Genomic DNA, 20826 nt, shown 5'->3' with positions numbered 1-20826 from the left:
AGCCTTATCTGAATCTAATACAAATCGCCCTCATTGAACAGGAAAAAGACTGTCTTGTGCTGAGAACAACTCTCCGAGGGAAGGAATATACTTTTTTCTGTTTAGCTGATTTTAAAAGGCACAATCCCCAGGAACATTGTCTGACAAGCACCTCTGGAACAATTACGAAGTAAGCAAAATCACAGTGGACTAAGTATTTGCGCTAGTTCCATTCATTAATTCAGATCTGGGCAGCCCGTGTATTCATAACATCCTTTTTGTGCTGTAGACATGGAAGTGAATTTACTGGCAGGATCCATGGTGGAAAGGGGGACCAGAATGAAGGCAACTATTGACTTCATGATATATACTTCTTTAAGAATAAAAAATTCTCATATATAGTTAACCTCTGTAAAAATATATAGGTAACATGGTGCCTGTAGGCCACTGATGGGCTGTCTGCTAAAACTAAGGCATACACTTGAAAGAAGACCAGGAAGCTTGTAACTGTGGAGTCTGTCTGGCAAGAACAAAGAATGCTTAATCACAGGAAATATGCACATGTAATGCTTGTAACAAGCATGGGTAGTTAGAAAGATGATAAAAGAAACAAAGAGACATCTTGCATAACTCAGCTAGAAAGTAGGAATAAGGATGGCCTGGAGTAAATAGAATGTGTATTAGATAACTCCTGGAGCATTCACTAGCCAAAGCTTAGGAATAGGGACAGCTAGAGGCTAATAGGACAATTGTTAGATCATTACTAAAATGTTTATTAGACATATATCCTGCCTTATCCCGCCTTCTGCTTTAGTGAAATTGTATAAATCTGTCTTAATCCTTTGTTCTGGGTCCTGGCATTTTGCTGGCCGGGGCCCCTTTTGCTGAAGACTTTCAATAAAATGAAACAAAACCTGCACCTCATTTCTGATGTTCTTCATTGGCTTCAGTACCAGGCTCAAACCTGAATTGGGGACATCACAACGGGTCTACAAGCAATCAAATTGATACATGCCAGGGATTTTTAGTCCCACCTAAGGCACAAAGCCACCTGGGTGACCTTGGACCAGTCACTCTTTGTTGTTGTTGTTGTTGTTAGTCGTGAAGTCGAGTCTGACCCATCGCGACCCCATGGACAATGTTCCTCCAGGCCTTCCTGTCCTCTACCATCCCCCAGAGTCCATTTAAGCTTACTCCTACTGCTTCAGTGACTCCATCCAGCCACCACATTCTCTGTTGTCCCATTCTTCTTTTGCCCTCAATCATTCCCAGCGTTAGGCACTTCTCCAGTGAGTCCTTCCTTCTCACTAGGTAGCCAAAGTATTTGAGTTTCATCTTCAGAATCTGGCCTTCTAAAGAACAGTCAGGGTTGATCTCCTCTAGGACTGACCGGTTTGATCGCCTTACAGTCCAAGGGATTCACAGGAGTCTTCTCCAGCACCACAGTTCAAAGACCTCAATTCTTTGGCACTCAGCCTTCCTTATGGTCCAACTTTCAAGCCATACATTGCAACTGGGGAAACCATAGCCTTGACTATATGCATTTTTGTTGGCAGGGTGATGTCTCTGCTTTTTAGTATGCTGTCTAGATTTGCCATAGCTTTCCTCCCTAGGAGCAAGCATTAATTTCTTGGCTGTAGTCCCCATCTGTGGTGATCTTGGAGCCCAGGAAAATAAAATCTGTCACTACATCCATTTCTTCCCCATCTATTTGCCAGGAATTGAGAGGGCCAGATGCTATGATCTTAGTTTTCTTAATGTTGAGTTTCAAGCCAACTTTTGCACTCTCCTCCTTCACCCGCCTCAAGAGGCTCTTTAGTTCCTCTTCACTTTCTGCCATTAGAGTGGTATCATCTGCATATCTGAGGTTGTTGATATTTCTCCCGGCAATCTTAATTCCAACTTGTGATTCATCTAGCCCCACCTTTCTCATGATGTGCTCTGCATATAAATTAAATAGGCAAGGTGACAGTATACAGCCGTGATGGCAAACCTATGGCACACGTGCCAGAGTGGCACACAAGCCATTTCTCCGGGCACGCAAGCAGTCGCCTGTTGCTCTTCTGGGTTCCGGCACACCGGCTAGCTGGTATTCACGCATGCGGGAGCACCAGAAACCGAAAAAGCTACCACCCAGAGCGCATGTGCGCCAGTGGTGGGTTCCTCCCGGTTTGGTCTGGTTCGGCCGAGCCAGTAGCGGTGACGATATGACATCACCGAAGCGGTTCTCCCCCCCGCCCTCCCCCTCACCCCCCCATGTTATTCTTACCTTTTATTTGGTCCCACCCCCAATCTATTGCTGCCTCCTGAGTCCCAGCTGATGACTAGAGGGAAAAAAACTGTTTAAACTCTTGCCGCGGGGCTTCAAAGGGCCGTCCTACAGCTGATCAGTGTTAAAAGCAAACAAATGAGTCGGGTCGTAAGTGCGAGGACCTTCTAGAAATGACTCTGACCAGCTAGCCATGCCCACCTAGTCACATGACCTCCAAGCCACACCCACAAAATAAGCCACACCCACAGAACCGATAGTAAAAAAATTTAGAACCCACCCCTGATGTGCCTGCCAGGAAGATGATCTTCTGGTTTCCACCACCTAGTCTACTGGTGTCTGGCATGCGTGAGCGCAAAGACCAGCTGGCCAGTGTGCATGCGCATGCTGGAAACCAGAAGATCATCTTCCCAGTGCACTCATGAGCTCTGGGCGGAAGGCACTGCCAAGGAATAAGAGGGGGGCTGTGCTGGCTTGTTCTCAGTGGCGGGCTGGGGGTGGTGCTTCATCCTGGCCAGAGTTGGGGCAAACCTCTCCCACCTGCTGGCCCCCCAAGCCAAGCCCCAGGAATGCCGACGCTCCTTACCTCCAAGGCCATAAAAAACAATTGTTACCAACCTGCCTTCCATTGAGGACCTGTATACTGCACGAGTCAAAAAGAGTGCTATAAAAATATTTCCAGACCCCTCACATCCTGGACATAAATTGTTTCAACTTCTACCCTCAAAACGATGCTATAGAGCACTGCACACCAGAACAACTAGACACAAGAACAGTTTTTTTCCCGAACACCATCACCCTGCTAAACAAATAATTCCCTCAACACTGTCAAAACTATTTACTAAGTCTGCATTACTATTAACCTTCTCATCGTTCCTATCACCCATCTCTTCCCACTTATGACTGTATGACTATAACTTTGTTGCTTGTATCCTTACGATTTATACTGATTGTTTCCTAGCATGATTTGATTGCTTATTTGTACCCTATGACTATCATTAAGTACTATACCTTATGATTCTTGACGAATGTATCTTTTCTTTTTATGTACACTGAGAGCATATGCACCAAAGACAAATTCCTTGTGTGTCCAATCACACTTGGCCAATAAACAATTCTATTTTATATTAGGGTAGTGGTTTAAACATGTTTTTAAAGTCTGTGCAGTAGAACAAGGTATTGGTGTTTCAAAAGTAGTACAAATTATATTAAGGTTCTCATTTCTGTCTCTTGAGCAGAAATACTCAAACAGTTGCCTTTCCTTCCTATTTTTCCTGGGCTAGACTGCAGGAAAAAATCCATGGTCAAATTGGAGAACTAAAAACTCCCACCTGGTCAGACTAAAATTGGCCAGAGGTTCAGCCTTATTGCTGAGTACTTAGTAATTACCCTTTCCTAAGTGATTTGCCAGGAAGGCTTTCATTAACCTTTTCTAAGTTGAAACAGTTTCTACTCATGTTTATTAGTAGAGAAGTCCTCCAGGCATGAATCCTTTTGTGGACAAGCACAGATAGTCTTGGAAAAAAAAGAAGCATAGCAAATATTTATGAAAAAAAATACAAACAACCCAATTACAATTATGCATGTTTAAGGGCTATAAAATGCTAGCATGTTTTTGCATATGGGTGAGGGTCACTGACAATGGAGGAGGGAATTAAAGAAGGGCACTGCTGGCGGAAAGAATTGTTTGGTCAATGACAATTTGTGGCAGGTTCCCATTTTTTATGCTTTGATTCTGCCATTTCCCACACTTAAAATTCTTTTCTTTTCTTCATAACATTTGTGATCTACAATTTTTCATCATTGTATTTTAGAGCCTGTTTCATTTTTGTGAAAATATTTTCATAATATAGAGATGTATCTTTAGAAGTAACAGCATCCTGAATAATTATGCTACCAGAATCAATGTTAATTCAGAATTTAGTATCTCTATATATTTTGGCCCCACAAAACATATTTCAATTAATTTAACAATTGAACCCTTACAACAGATTGTATGGAAAGTTCTAAAGAATCTTGACGTAAAATGTATTTTTAATGAACTGGAGTAATGTCTGGCTTGTACTACCTGAAATGGGATGTTAATTGAATTAGCTGTAGTTATTTTTGTTATATATGGCTTCATTATCTGACTTGGGCAATTTTGACTGTTGAGAACCAGACCAATATATTTTGAGTGCCTGGCCCTCACTGACAAAATGCTGAATTCGTTTTGTCAGTTGGTTGTCCTTCCTACTATCATTGCTAGTTTATGAACATACAGGCAGAGTTGACCATTCTCCCCAAGTTTTGCTATAAGTTTATCCCTGACATTTCTTCTTTTGAAGAAATGTTCTTTTGAAGAACTGTTCTACATTAAAAGATTTGTAGATTGTTGCTTTTGCAACTCTCTGCTAGAAAAATAAATGCATATCTTCCTGGTTTTTGCATTATCTTGTCTAATTTGATGTTTCTAATAGAAGGGTCACTAATTTAAAAAAAAGACTGAGTGGGCTCCATTCAAATGAAATGAAAACATTAAGTATCACAAAAAAGCAAGATGCAAAGTAATCCACAATAATTTCTTTCAAGTGGCAACCTTGAAGTCAAATTCCAAGAGCTTGTAGAAAATTCAAATCACTTAAATGTGACCTTTAAAGTGAAGGATGAGGATAGTTGTGAAAGAAAGCACTGAATTTATAATTGCCAAAGCATACAAAACAGGTGACCTTGTACAAATGTCTTTGCATTATCGCATGTACATTTGAACAGATGAGATACTTTGGAATAACAAAAGCACCTGAAAAATGCAAGAGTAAACAAGCTTTCCAAATTTTGCCCTTGAACTTTTGTTTTCAAAGTTTAATAGAAAAACTCCACTTTTCTATTATTATTATTTTTGCTGGGAACATTCATGTCCTTTCACAGTGAGCAACATTTAAACAACAAAATTCCAGACTTCATGACATAAAATGAGTGTGTTCCATAAAACAGTCTTACCTTTGAGAGTGAGATGGACAGTATCTATATTCAACTGGTACCCCTATTAGCAACATTTCAGAGCAGGTGAAGACCTTTCTGTTTTCCTAGGCTTTTAATTTTTTAATTGCCTTTTAATTGTTTCTTAACTGAATTTTAACAGTTTTGAATCACCACTTGGCTTCTGCCTGGTTTGTATGATGTCTTTGCTTCAAATTTCATGTTCTTATTATTGAATATGTTTGAATTTCATTTGTATTTTTTTACCATAAACTGTCCTGAGAGCTTCAGCTATCAGGCAGTTAAACATTAAAATATATATATATATATATATACATAAAGACATACCTAAGGGTTTGTTTAGCCTTCTAGCCAGAATATATGGCCTGATTTTAGGAGTTTCAGAGGAGGAAATAACTGATGGCCTTGTGTTCAAACTGTCCTCCAGCTGTCAGTCTTATTGTTTCTGCAGGCTTTCTGTTAAATTGTTGCAATATATACTGAGGCAACTCACGATTGTAACTGTAACTCTTTATTGCTTCACCATATAACTGTAACTGTAACGGCTCAGCTAGAAATGGCAGTTGACAGCTCTTATATATGAACAGCTCAACTGCTCCAGCCAATGGCTAACAAAGAATCTCCCGCGCGCATGACGTCATCGGTTTCATCCAATAACAACACTACAACTATAACTAAACCCTGCTAGACATAACACCCCTCCCCTCCTGGATCACGCCAATGTAATCATTAAGGTACGCCGGGCGCCTGCGTGTTCGTCCGGACCGTCGTAGTTCAGGTTCGATAACAGGTGCAGCTGATTCTGGCATGGATAGAGAAGATAACGGTACAATTGATGGAGTGTTCCCTGGAACAGACTTCCCAACCTTGGACTTGACCTCAGGTAAGTTGGGCAACTGCTGGCTCCTCGCGGCGCCCCGCGTTAAGTTTTCATTTGCTTGTGAACTTAGCGTTGTTGTAGGTGACGGACTCACGACCTCTGCCGGGTTTTTTTCTAACACATGTTTCCGTAACTGGTCCATGTGTCTCCGCCAGGTTCTGCCATCAACGAGCAGGACCCTGTAAGAACAGGGACCCGTTACTTGTATAATCTGTCCCGGCAACCAACGAGGTTGCCCCCATAGTTTCGTGCAAAAACCTGGTCCCCCTCTTTAAACACCCTAGGTGGCAAATAGCCTGTTGTAGGCCGGTCTGAGTTGTATAAAGGATGCAGACGGTCAAGTGTTGTTCGTAATCGGCGGCCCATCCGCATCTCAGCAGGACTTCGATTAGTGCTTGAACAAGGTGTTGTGTGCTGAGAAAGCAAATATGTGGAAACTCTTTCTTGCCACCCCCATGGTCCTAGGCTTGCCAGCGCTTCTTTAGTTGACCTCACAGCCCTTTCTGCCAAACCATTACTGGAGGGACAATAGGGGGCAATCTGGGCATGGCAGATTCCTAAACTGGCCAGGAACATCTGAAATGGGGCGGATGTCAGTGGTGGGCCATTATCGGACACCAGAACATCCAAAAGGTCATGTGTAGCAAATAATTTATTTAAAACACGTATGACGGCCTCTGATGTGATGGATGGCATTATTTCCACCTCGACCCACCTTGAATATGCATCCACCACAATAAGGAACTGGCGGCCCATAAAGGGGGCAGCAAAATCCAGATGGACCCGCGACCATGGAGCCCTCAGGAATTCCCACTCCCTGGGAGGAACAGATGGTGCTGCTGGCCTCGACAGCTGACAAGTTTGGCATTTTGCTACCCAATCTGTTATATCCTGGTCGATCCTGGCCACCACACCACACTTCAGCTAAGCCCCTTCATCCTGATGATACCAGGGTGGGCTTCGTGAAAACACTCCAAAATAGAATTATGCAATTTTGGGGGAATAACGACCCTATGACCCCACAAAAGGCAGCCCCGGAGGACAGAAAGTTCGTGTTGCCTGAGCCGGAACGGCTTGAACTGCTCGGCCACTTGTCCCAATGGCCACCCCCTTGCCACCCAGTCGAGCACCTGCGCTAACAAAGGGTCAACTGCCGAGTGGGTGGCAACGTCGGTTGCAGATAAGGGAATGTGCAGCTCCTCTACAAGGAGGACAGAAGAGGTCGGTGCAGGGTCCTCCACGGGCAAGGGCAACGGACAGCGGCTCAACGCATCAGCATGCGCGATCTCCTTACCCGGGCGGTATCTTAAGGTATAATTATAAGCCGCTAAAAACTCAGTCCAATGGGACATCCTGGGGGAAAGTATCAAAGGAGTCTGACGGTCCCCAGCTAAGAGCCCCAGAAGAGGCTTATGGTCAGTGACCAAATCAAAATGGCGGCCATAAATATAATCGTGGAACTTCTTTAAAGAAGCCACTGTGGCTAGGGCCTCCCTGTCTAATTGACTATACTTGCGTTCCGTGGAGGAAAGAGTACGGGAATAATAGGCAATAGGTGCTTCTATTCCATTTGGAAACCTATGGCTAAGGATGGCACCGATGCCAAAAGGGGATGCATCCACTGTTATTACCAGAGGAAGGTGAGAACTATATTGTACCAGGACAGCAGAGGATGTTAGTAGGTCTTGGACAGCCCGGAAAGAATGGTTTTCAGCCTCGCCCCAGGACCATGGCGTATTTTTGTCCAATAAACAGTGAAGAGGCTCCGCCAAGGTGGCTTTATGGGGTAAAAATACGCTATAAAAATTGAGGAGCCCCAGAAATGCTTGCAGGTCAGCTTTGCACATTGGAACGGCAGCGTTTTTTATAGCTGCCACCTTTGAGGGAGTAGGGTGGATACCTATGGCGTCAATTAAATACCCCAAAAATTCAACCTGTGGCACACCAATAAAACATTTAGATTTCTTCAATTTTAGGCCGGCCTTCCTGAAGCGTAGAAGGACGGCCCTAACACAGCCAAGACACGAAGACGCGGAGATGAGCACGTCATCAAAATATGGGACTACCCCGGGAAGTCCTTGTAGGAGGCGCTCCATTAAATTTTGAAGTAACCCCGGGGCTATGCTAATACCAAATTGAAGCCGTTTGCACTTAAAAGCTCCCCGGTGGGTTACAATCGTTTGGGCCTCAGCTGAGGCCTCATCCACTGGAAGCTGCTGATACGCTTGAGCTAGATCAAGCTTAGCAAAAAATGGAGCCTGAACCCAGGGAGTGGAGCAAGTGTTGGACTACCGGAATAGGATAGGGGTTGGCTTGTAATGCCCGGTTCAACGTACTTTTAAAATCCGCGCAGATGCGGACTGACCCGTCCGGCTTGATAGGAATGACTATTGGGGTCTCCCACCGGGAATGGTCAGTGGGTTCTAAAACTCCCTGGGCAATCAACTTATCTAACTTGGCTTCTACTTTTGGACGGAGGGCCAAAGGTACTCTCCGGGGTTTGAGCCTAATAGGGGCAACGTTCGGATCTAAGTTCAGTGAAATTGGGGAACCCACATATTTACCCAGAGCATCATTGAACACATCTTTGAATTCACTAGCCAACATATTGAAATCGCTCTCTGAGGTTGTTGAGTGGATGCCTGTGATGGCAAGGCCAAGGGATCCAAACCAATCTAAGCCTAACAGACTGGGAAGGGAGCCATCCACCACGATTAAGGGGAGGCGGCCAGTGAAACTATCATATTCAACTAGGAAACGACCTTGCCCAATAATTGGAATCCGGTTTCCCTGATAATCTCTAACCTTAACAGGGCTGGGGTGAAGCTGATTTTTCTGCAGGCTAGGCATCATTTCTTTGATGGTGGTCCAGAAGACAATGGATTTAGATGAGCCGGTGTCGACTTCCATCCTGCAAGGAACACCTTCGATCTTCACAGTCAGGAAAAGCTTGTTTGAACGTGTAGTGGAGTCACAGTGGGTCATTATTTCAGTGACCTGCCGGCCGCAGAATATCGCAAAACAGTCACTGTTGACTGCAGCACCTTTTGGTTGAAATGTAGATTGCCTCTGGCGACCCAAGCGGCAGACACGTGCGAGGTGGCCAAGTTTGCCGCAACGTCGACATGTCACTGAACGGAACCGGCAAGTTGCTCGGGGGTGCTGATCGCCGCAGCTGAGGCAGGAGGATGGAGGAGGTTTTTTTTTCGGTTGGCCGCCCACCTTTTTCAGTAAACGTCTTAATACGATGGACCTCCGGCTCTTCTTCATCGTCTTCGGAAACAACCTCCTCACTATGGACAGCCGTGGCTTGATTAGCAGAAGAATGGCACTTACGGATGTCCGCGGCAGATTTATCTGACATCTCCGCCACCTGGGCCTCTTCCATGGCCGTTTGAAGATCTAGGGTTTTTTTCGCTAACAAATGCCTCCGTAAGTTTATGTCGCGTACCCCACAAACCAACCGTTCGACCAAAGCGTCATCTAAATCCCGGAACTCGCAGTCGAGGGCGGCTGTACGCAGATGGGCGACATAACGGTTGACAGGCTCCCCTTCCTCTTGCAGTATTTGCCTTAAATTAAACCTACGGGCTATACGAGATGGAGTTGGAGTGTAGTGAGCCCTCAATTTCTGCCTCAAAACTTCCCAGGAAGTAGTATGCACAGGCTGGGGAGCGAGTAACACTCGGGCAGTAGCAAATACTTCAGGGCCACAAGCATTTAAAAAATGAGCCCTTTTCTTACTGCTTGAGAGGTCAGTAAAATCGTTGGCTTCTAAAAAACATTCAAACCGCTCTTCATACGCATCCCACGTCTCAGCGGCAGCGTTGTATGGGGCGAAAGTTGGAGGAGCCATTTCGTGGATTGGTGGTTTGTGTATTGGGTGATTCACACTCTCTGAATGTTGATTCTGCTCTCAATTCGCCTCAGGAACATCCCATCCTTGTCGCCAGTGTTAAATTGTTGCAATATATACTGAGGCAACTCACGATTGTAACTGTAACTCTTTATTGCTTCACCATATAACTGTAACTGTAACTGCTCAGCTAGAAATGGCAGTTGACAGCTCTTATATATGAACAGCTCAACCGCTCCAGCCAATGGCTAACAAAGAATCTCCCATGTGCATGACGTCATCAGTTTCATCCAATAACAACACTACAACTATAACTAAACCCTGCTAGACATAACACCTTCCTTCTGTACTTGATGCATCTTAGTGGGCACTGAACCAAAATAATAGGATTCAATTGTGGAAAGGGGTACTTCATATCCATGGAAGTGACTTCAGGGGCTTCCAGAAATCTTGTCAGAAACTTCAGTTCAAACAGCCGCTTTGTTCCCCTTCATCTAATTTTTTAAACAATAGGCAGAAATCAACATGTTCAGCTTTTCCACAGTTTAGTGCTGGAGAAAATGCTTCTATAAATAGTAGTTAATCTCACAACTAATGTTAGTTTCCAAGGATGTGTGGAAATGTGGTAGTGATCAGACACACCACTCTTATAAAAAGAAGTCTTCCAAGCAGCATATTATAAAAATGGAAGAGTACTATATAGAAAAGAGAGATGGGGCCATGGGGAAAAAATGACAAAATTTAAAATAATTACAATTTAAATATTTTTAAAGTTTTTTTAAAAAATAATAATGAGGGCCCTTTTTGCTTAAGGGACAGGCAAAATGGCTTTCCTATCAATGGACTGACATAGTTTTCTGAAGCAGTAGAGAAGATGGACACCTGCTAACAGATTGCCAAGGACAATTCACCTGATGGATCACTGCACCATTCAAAACAATTCTAAACATTATCCCCTGTTTGATATGCTACAGTAACCTTTTTATTTTTATCAGATCTCCGACCTCTGAATCATATTCAGTGACAAGAAAGAATAAGATGATACACTTACTAGAATAGACAGCTCTAGTGGTAAAACAGAATTGGGCTTCCTAACCCTGACTCAACTGTGAAGACCAAGACTCTGAATTCCATAGCCTATAACAAAACTGACGGAGCTGTTTATTTCTGTAATGAATCAGAGGCAGAGAGACACAAGAATAAATGATTCTCTGGGGCATAGAATAATAATTGACAGTAACATGGTGCCTTATTTTGTCTGTCTCTGGAAATGAGGGCAGAGATATAAGCTGTTTTTAGTAATTTATCTCAGTGTAATATGACCATGGAGCAACTCTTCATGTTAATCCAACTTCAGACTCACCTTGCTTCCAGTCTCTTCAGAAACCTTGACTCTTTCTGGAAATGAAGAAGCTACCTGTCTTTCCCTGGCTGGCAGGAACTTTGTCCCTTTATCTTTGTAAGAATTTTGTTTAGTATAAGACTATGTGGTGAGGTGAGGTGAGATTTTCTGCTATTGATTCTCAATATTGAACCAGTTGCTTTCTGATTTCAACTTGAGATCAAAACAATTGTAATGGATATGTCTAAAACGAAAAGTATTTTTTCTCTGATTACTGACACTTCCCCCCCCCCTTCCTACTATTTTCCAACAAGTACTGGGTCTGCTTTTTTCAGATCAGCCGAGAGACAGTGACTGGCCCAAAGTCATCCATCCAGCTTTCATGCCTAAAATGGGTCTAGAATTCATAGTCTTCTTGTTCTAGCCACGAAAGATTAGCAATTCCATTTCTATGTACTGTATTAGGTCTCAAGTTTATTTTACTGTAGGTTAATTCAATAAATTCTACACCTGGATTTGCTGCATCTCTCTCCTTTACAATATTAATAGATGCAGAACCAGTATCTTGTTAAATACATGACATATATTTTTACAGGGAAATTTTATTGGATTTGTTCACCCTCCCTAAATTCTTTATGTAATTTGGCTGAAGGTTTATCTAATACTCTTATTCAGGGGTGAAATGTAAAATTAATTACTACCGGTTCTGTGGGCATGGCTTGGTTGGGGGGGTGGGTAATGTGACTGGGTAGGCGTGGCCAACATTTTTTAAAAAAACTTTTCAAAGCATTTTTCTGCAAATGCAAAAAAATGCTTTGAAAAGTCTCTGCTGATCACACAACACAGCTGGGATCGTCAGAGCCTTTTCAAAGCATTTTTTAAACCACCTCTTCCTCTGAAGAGGTTGCAGAAAAAAATGCTTTAAAAGTCTCTGTGATGATCCCAGCTGAGTTGCCTGATCAACAGAGAGGCTTTTCAAAGCATTTTGTTTGAGCATCAAGCAACCCTCGACACCAAGCCCTGGATGATACCCTGGATGAGGGGTGGAGGGGAACGGATAGCACAGGTGACGGTGGTGGGGTTAGGACCCACAGATAGGAGTTACTGCTCACAGGTGACGGGTATAGCAGGGTCGTGTGGGGATGTTGTGGATCGGATGAAAAACGACCAAAGGACAACAGCAGCGCCGAAAGGAGGAGCAACGTCATATTCCCGCGACTAGGCTGTAGCAGTAGATACAAACCAGAACACCTTGCTGCTGTCTGTAATTGCAGAGGCACACCCAACCCGGAAGAAAAGAGCAACCCTAATAAAAGGGCGCTGGATAGCAGCCGCCCTCAGCATTGACTTTATTTGCCATAGCATTCCGGTGTCGAGTAGGAGCTGTTGCGTTGCGGATATTAAACCAGGATTGATACACCCACTCTGGCTCTTGTGTATTCCCTGTGTTTCCGCACCCGCAGCCTAGCGGGGCTGAGACATTTTTTTAAAAGCCTCTCAGACGAGCCCAGCTGAGTTGTCTGATCGTCAGATATGTTTTTAAAAGCCTATCTGATGATCAGGCAACTCAGCTGGGATCGTCAGAGAGGCTTTTAAAAAATGCTTTGAAAAGTCTCTCTGATGATCAGGCAACTCAGCTGGGATCGTCAGAGAGACTTTTAAAGCATTTTTTTCTGCAACCTCTTCTGCGGAAGAGGTGGTTTAAAAAATGCTTTGAAAAGGCTCTGACAATCCCAGCTGTGTTGCCTGATCGGCAGAGGCTTTTCAAAGCATTTTTTTAACCACCTCTTCGGCAGAAGAGACTGCAGAAAAAAATGCTTTGAAAAGCCTCTGACTATCCCAGCTGAGCCACGCGATCATCAGAGGCCTTTTTTTTTACTTTTAAAAGCATTTTGTTGGCGGAAGAAGTTGTAGAAAAAATGCTTTTAAGAGTAAAAAAAAAAGCCTCTGATGATCGTGTGGCTCAGCTGGGCATAGTGGGGGAGGGGTTTGCAGGGATTTTTGCTACCGGTTCTCCGAACCACCTGCCGCCATCGCTACCGGATCGCGTGATCCAGTCCGAACCAGGAGCATTTCACCTCTGCTCTTAGTATGTCAAAAGGTCAGAAATGCTGTTTGTGGCAAGCAGCATTCCTACAATGAGAATGGAAAAAAGGCTAGCAAACATATATCTTGTAGAAAAATGGTTGTTCTCCAAAATATTATGCCTTTCCCTTCCTTGTGCTAGCAAAATTCCAGGTCATGGAGAATAAAGAAATAGCAAATTATCAAGGCCGAGGCATAGCCAATGTATAAACATCCCCTCCTCATTTACATTATTGAGTTTTGGAACTTATTAGAACAATTACAGGTTTAGTGGCTGTCTTCAGGTAACATATTTCGACCTTCCTAAAATATTTTTGATAAATAAATTGTATCAATTTCTATTAACTTTTATTAAATTAACTGATAATTTTTATTCTTACCAGCAGAAAGACCTATATGATCTTTTAAATTATTAAGCATTGCTTTTGTTGTATATTATATGTTATATGCTATAAATATATTACAAATATGATACATATTGTATAATATATTAGAATAAGTCATAAGTATACTTACTCTATAGTACAACCATATCTAGCCTTTTCATGAATCCACCCATACTACTGATGATATCAGGTGGAACATTAGTGGGCATAAGGAATGCAATGGATTGCATTTTTCATGGAGTCATGGAACAGGGAGTAAGAATGTGAACTTCCTGACAAGACTGGGGCAATATGTACCATACAGAGTAAATAAGCTGGGTATAAAGACAAGACTGAAATGAACTCAGACCCCTGAAATTTGAAATGATTCTTAGAGCATCTGCATCACAGCCCACTTTAACGCAGCCTGATCACCAGTGGCAGCAGTGGGAGGCTCCGCCCACTTGTCGGAAGTCCCTGCGCATGCGCGTCTGCACATGCGCAGAAACATTGCATGCAAGCGCCCACAAGCAAGCCGGTAGCGATGGGATTTGAATCCCACTACTGCTGATCACCTGTATTGACAGTGTGAGTATTGTGTGAATGTGTAGCCTAGTTGGGCAACAATACTTACAGCAACTTGAGTAGCCTTGTTGGGCATAGTTTTTTAAATAAAATCAATTCCAGACGATTGACTACATGTGTTATTCTTCCCACCCCAAGCAATGTGAAAAAATTGCAATGTTTACATACAATTAGCTTGATGAGTCATGTTTTTAAAATATTTTTTCAAATAGTGCACAACAGAATATATTAGAAATGTGAAGCTGTTTTGATGTAAGTCAGTTTGGATCCAGGAATGCATTATAAAAATTGAATAACAGAACCCAATTACACAACATAACATAACCAGTGGTGGGATTCAATTTTTTTAACAACAGGTTCTGTGGGCATGGCTTAGTTGGGGGTGTGGCTTGGCAATCATGTGACTATGTAGGCATGGCTAGCTGGTCATGTGACTGTGTAGGCGTGGCTAGCTGGTCATGTGACCGGGTGGGCGTGGCTATGTGCATAGGGACTACTCAGAGGGCTGAAAAAAGTCATTTCTGACTGGTCCTCGCACTTTTGACTGGTCCTCACACTTATGACCATCCTCACATTTATGCCCGTGCAGCATTCTTAACAACCGTGTCAGTCATTTCACAACTGCTTCTCTTCACCATGGTGACAAGATAGGGCAAAAACGTAAAATGTGAGGACAGTCGTAAGTTCAAGGACTGGTCAAAAGTGCGAGGATCAGTCAAAAATAACTTTTTCAGCCATCTGAGTAGTCCATTTACTACCGGTTCTGTGGGCGTGGCTTGTTTGGTGGGCGTGGTTTGATGGTCATGTGACTGGGTGGGCGTGGCCAACTTGACATCACTCACATCAAGGGTTAGGGTTAGGGTGCTTGGCCTCTCCTCACCTCAAAGGCCTCAACGAGATACAATTTCCATGTTTATTTATTTACTACTACTGAACATCCAAAATATACTATTAAAGCCTATGTACATATGCCATATGTGTACATACATATTACATAGAGAGTGTATATAGGCACACAAAAGGATACATTACCTACTATATATATTGTATGTGTATGTACACACAGAGAGCTCTTTTAAAACTATACACATTCAACCTCACTTACTACATTTGGAAAAACACACCCAGAATCCACTTTCTGCCACACATTTAACTATAACTTCTATACATTTAGAACATTACACACACCTTCAGATATTCTTCCCTATCTAGCTTGCACATGACTGTTAGAGCCAGGAGAGGTCATGGATTGAGTAAAATGTGGTGAAACTCACTTAACAACGCTCTTGTTTAGCAACGAAAATTTTGTGCTCAGTTGTGGTTATAAGTCAAGGACTATCTCTGCCTTCCTCCGCATGGCAGCCTTGTCTAGTAAACTCCTTTTCCTTTCTGGCAATTTTCCTCTCTGTTGGAAGCACGAAAACAATCTAGACGATATAAGGGAGGGACTGGGAGTGGGGACTGGGGACTGGGAGTGGGGGGCACCGTTTTGCGGTGGTTCTCCTCCTATCTCTCCGACCGGTAGCAATCTGTGTTGACAGGGGGGCAGCGGTCAACCCCAAGGCGCCTTGTTTGTGGGGTGCCACAAGGGTCGGTCCTCTCGCCCCTCCTGTTCAACATTTATGTGAAGCCGCTGGGTGAGATCATCCGTGGTTTTGGGGTGGAGTTCCATCAGTACGCTGATGATACTCAGCTGTACGTTTCCACCCCAGACCATCCCAACAATGCCTTGGAAGTGATGTCCCAGTGCCTGGAGGCCGTGCGGGTCTGGATGGGGAGAAACAGGCTTCGACTCAACCGTTCCAAGACCGAGTGGCTGTGGCTGCCGGCGTCCCGGCGAATCATTGGCCCCCATGGAGAGGGCCCGCAACTTGGGTGTCCTCCTGGATGCATGGCTGTCTTTAGAAGGGCACATGACGGCCGTGGCCAGGGGGGCTTTTTATCAGGTTCGCCTGATACGCCAGTTGCGCCCCTTTCTGGACCGGGACTCCCTACGCATGGTCACTCAAGCACTCGTCACCTCTCATCTGGACTATTGTAACGCTCTCTACATGGGGCTCCTCTTGGGATACACCCGGAGGCTCCAACTGGTGCAGAATGCGGCCACGCGGGGGATTATGGGAGCGACGGGGCCCTCCCATGTGACTCCTCTCCTGCGCGAGCTGCATTGGCTTCCAGTGGACTTCCGGGTGCGCTTCAAGGTGTTGGTGATCACCTTTAAAGCGCTCCATGGCTTAGGGCCGGGGTACTTATAGCCTCCCACCGGCCAGTTCGCTCTCACAGAGAGGGCCTCCTCAGGGTGCCATCGGCCAGACAATGCCGGCTGGCGACCCCCAGGAGGAGAGCCTTCTCTGTGGTGGCACCTACCCTTTGGAATAATCTACCCCTAGAGATACGAGTGATCTCCGACCTCCGGACTTTTCGTCGGGCCCTAAAAACTTACTTTTTTCAGTTAGCTGGTCTGTCTTGATTTTAGGGTTGGTTTTAAAATTTTGATACTGATTTTAAATTGACAAGTTTTAAATTATGGGCCAAATTTATTAATTATTTTAAATCTATTTTTAATTGCAATGTTATGTATAAATGTTTTTATTTTGGCTGTTCACCGCCCTGAGTCCAAAAGGAGAAGGGCGGTATAGAAGTTTGAATAATAAATAAATAAATAAATAAATAAATAAATAAATAAATAAATAAATAAATAAATAGATAGATAGATAAAGAAAGAAAGAAAGAAAGAAGGTTTCCTGCTGGAGCAGGGGGTTGGACTAGATGGCCTCCAAGGTCCCTTCCAGCCCTAGATTGCTATCCTGTTTCAAAGCATCTTCTGAAACCACGTCTAGTGCCATGGTTTGTGGTCCTTCCTTCCTTCCTGTCTGCCTTTCTCTTCTTTCTTTCTCTTTCTTTCTCTTTCCCTTCCTTCCTTTCTTCCCTCCTTCCTTCCTTCCTTTCTTTTTTTTCTTTTTCTCTCTTTTCTCTCTCTTTCTTCCTCCCTCCTTTCCTTTCCTCCTTAAATACCAGCAAAACCCACTACTTTGCTCCTAAAATGGTCTAGGGCAGAGGTCCCCAATCCTGGCAACTTTTAGACTTGTGGACTTCAACTCCCAGAAATCCTCAGCCAGCAAAGCAAAGCAAAGCTGGCTGAGGAACTCTGGGAGTTGAAGTCTACGAATCTTAAAGTTGCCAAGGTTGGAGACCCCTGCCCTAGGAAAACAATCCACGTTGCTAAAACAAACAAACAACCCACATTGCATCTGTTTTAGGGGAGGAAGTTCAATTCATTGCCCAGTTGGAAGACTGAAATGAAATGCTCCAAGCTGACAGCATTGCTTCTAATGACATTCGGCTCCAGATCAGATCGGGCTTTTTTTTTTTTTTTTTTTTGCATGAAAGAGGAACACAGAGCGAATGAAAACAAATTTGCTTCACATCCAGCCTCCGATGTGAAGCAAATTAAAGCCTCTTTCTCTCCTTCTCTCCCCCCTCCCCCTGCTTCCCTTTTACCTTTGTTTAATGCTCTGGAAGTTTTTCTCTCCCAGGCAAGAAGCAGCAGGGGACAGAAGCAGCAGCCACTGACTTGCAGACCACATGGATCCGTTCACGTGTTCTCTGGCAAACTGCTTTCTCCATCCTGCTCTCTTGCGTCCGGAGCCGGTGGGGAACCACGTGGCAGCCCACGTGGATCCCAGGCAGTGGAACTCAGGCTAGGGAAGGGGTGGGCAATTGTGGCTCTTTTACAGCCTGTGGCCTTCAACTCCCAGAATTCCTGAGACAGCCAAGCTGTCTCAGGAATTCTGGAAGTTGAAGTCCACAGGTTGTAAAAGAGCCACAATTGCCTACCCCTGGCTAGGGTAGGCTGGCGCCGCACGGGTAGGAGGCAGGGCGGGGTGAGGGGCGGGCGAGCCAGCAATTTAACAAACGGTTCGGTGTGCTGCAGGGCCAATAAATTACAAAAAAATACTGAACCGTTTGTTAAATTGCTGGCTCGCTCGCCCCATTTATTGGCAATAAATAGTAGTGCGGAGGGGCGGGGCAAGGGGCGGGGCGAGCCAGCAATTTAACAAAGGGTTTGGCCGAACCCCCTAGAACCAGCAGAATCCCACCACTGAACATAACCCAATAACATAGCACAATATCACAACATAACATAACATGCTCTTTTTAGTGTGCACTTCCTAATTGAATGTTGCTAAGATGTAAACATGGATGTCAGGGCAAGCTGAACCTCCCTGGGGATGTTATTCTAGAAAGCAGAAGCAACTGCAGAATCCTACTTCCTACCTTCCATCATCCATAATTGTATAAATTGCCCATTTATTCCCATTCTTCGTTGTTGTTTTGTTATTCACTCAAATGTCAATTTCAGAAGAATCTTCCCTGCAGTCCAACAACTACTCAGTTTATTCAAGAATCTTTGATGAGGAACTGCATATAAAGCTTTTTTTTTTTTTTTATTGAAAAAGTTTTAAAAAAACAAACATATTTTCCCCACAACCCCCCATCACCCCCCACAACCCCCCCTCCCCCTCCCCAACTTCCCAGAGCAGAACACAAGGTATTTCTATTGATCTCTAACAATAATCTAAATTGCATAACCAATCATTAAACTAACATCCCTAAAAAAAAAATTCTTAACCCCCCATATATAAAATCCCATTTCTTAAACATAATACTTCTAATGTCACTTATATAACGCTTATACAAATAAAAGAAATCATTCATAAGCTATTTGATATTTTTTGGTCTGATACTTATTTTGTATATAATCAATCCATCTTCTCCAGTCCTGTATGTACCTTTCTTGTGTGTGATCCTTCAGATATGCTGAAATTTTAGCCATTTCAGCTAAATTAGTTACTTTCAGTATCCATTCACCAATAGTAGGCAAAAAGTCCTTCTTCCAGTATTGTGCTACCAACAATCTTGCTGCTGTTATCAAGTTCAAAATCAATTTAGTCTCTGCAACTGTACAGTCCGTAGTTATACCCAATAAGAACAACTGTGGAGTAAATTTCAGTCTCTTTTTGAGAATATTCTGGATCACCCACCAAATCTTTATCCAAAATGCTTTGATTTTTCTACAAGTCCACCATATATGATAATAAGTTGCATCATCACAGTCACATCTCCAACATTTAGCTTGCACATTAGAATACATACATGATAATTTTTTAGGATCTAAATGCCATCTATAAAACATTTTATAAAAATTTTCTCTTAAATTTTGTGCTTGTGTAAACTTCACATTTCTAATCCAAATCTTTTCCCAAGTTTCCATCATTACTGGCTCTTGAAAATTTTGTGCCCATTTAATCATACAGTCTTTAACCAATTCTGTCTCAGAATCTATTTCCAATAAAGCATTATACAACCTTTTAATATGCATTTGTTTTTGATCTCTAATTTGTTTTACCAAATTCTCTTCATTTTGCACAAAGCCAGTTTTTTGATCTTCCTTCCATCTAGCTTGAAGTTGACCATACTGAAACCATGTATAAATTATACCTTCTTCTCTCACTGTATCTAAAGATTTCAAATACATTGCCCCCCTTTCCATAATAAGAAGCTCTTTATAAGTAATCACCTCCTGTTTTTGTTCTATACTTATATTTTCTATTGCATGTCTAGGATTTGCCCATAAAGGTATCTTATAATTTAACTTATATTGATATTTTTTCCAAACCCTTAACAAAGCATTTCTTAATATATGAACCTTAAATACTTTATCCACTTTTTTGTCATATAACAAATAGGCATGCCATCCATATAACAAATCATAACCTTCTAAATTCAAAATTCTCCTCTCAGTTAAATTAAACCAATCACTGATTTGTGATAAAACCGCTGCTTCATAATATAATCTTAAATTAGGCATTTTAAGACCCCCTCTTTCACGTGTATCTTGTATAATTTTCATTTTTATTCTAGGTTTTTTCCCTGCCCAAATAAAAGTATTAACACCTTTCTGCCATTCTCTCAGATTTTCATCTTTCTTAAGCACAGGTATCATTTGGAACAGAAATAAAAATCTAGGTAAAACATTCATTTTAATTGCAGCAATTCTTCCCAATAAAGACAACTGTAATTTTTTCCAATTTTCCATATCCTTCTGTACCTTCTGCCAAAGTACCTCATAATTATTTTTGTATAATTTTGTATTTGAAGCTGCTATGTATACCCCTAGATATTTAACCTTTTTAACTATTTCAAAATCTGTTAATCTTGCTAATTTGTCTCTTTCAAATGTAGTCATATTTTTAACTATCATCTTTGTCTTATGTGAATTAACTTTAAATCCTGATACCTTCCCATATTGATTAATTATATCCAATATGTATGGAGCCGACTCTGTAGGTTGAGATAAGGTAATAATGCATATAAAGCTTTTTGAAAGTTCAAGTACAGTGACATTTCCATCCAAATATTTTGGACATTTTCAAAGCATGGAAGCAGGTTAATGAAACAAGATCAACCCATGCTTTCGCTAAT

General features: G+C 42.7%; 1 long non-coding RNA gene across 2 annotated transcripts in view; it reads right to left on the bottom strand.

Annotated features, from left to right (window-relative positions):
• LOC139316727 (uncharacterized) overlaps window positions 1-18030 on the bottom strand; it is a 34337-nt gene extending 16307 nt beyond the window's left edge. For both annotated transcript variants that reach the window (XR_011600388.1, XR_011600389.1), the window contains exon 1: window positions 17842-18030. This is a non-coding gene — a long non-coding RNA (uncharacterized lncRNA). The remainder of the gene's footprint in view (window positions 1-17841) is intronic.
• Window positions 18031-20826: the final 2796 nt, after the last annotated feature.

This window comes from Pituophis catenifer, unplaced genomic scaffold, assembly GCF_029215685.1.
Source record: "Pituophis catenifer annectens isolate HBS135680 unplaced genomic scaffold, rPitCat1.0.hap2 SCAF_4, whole genome shotgun sequence".
NCBI lineage: Eukaryota > Metazoa > Chordata > Lepidosauria > Squamata > Colubridae > Pituophis > Pituophis catenifer.
This window is presented reverse-complemented; position numbering and strand designations above follow the sequence as displayed.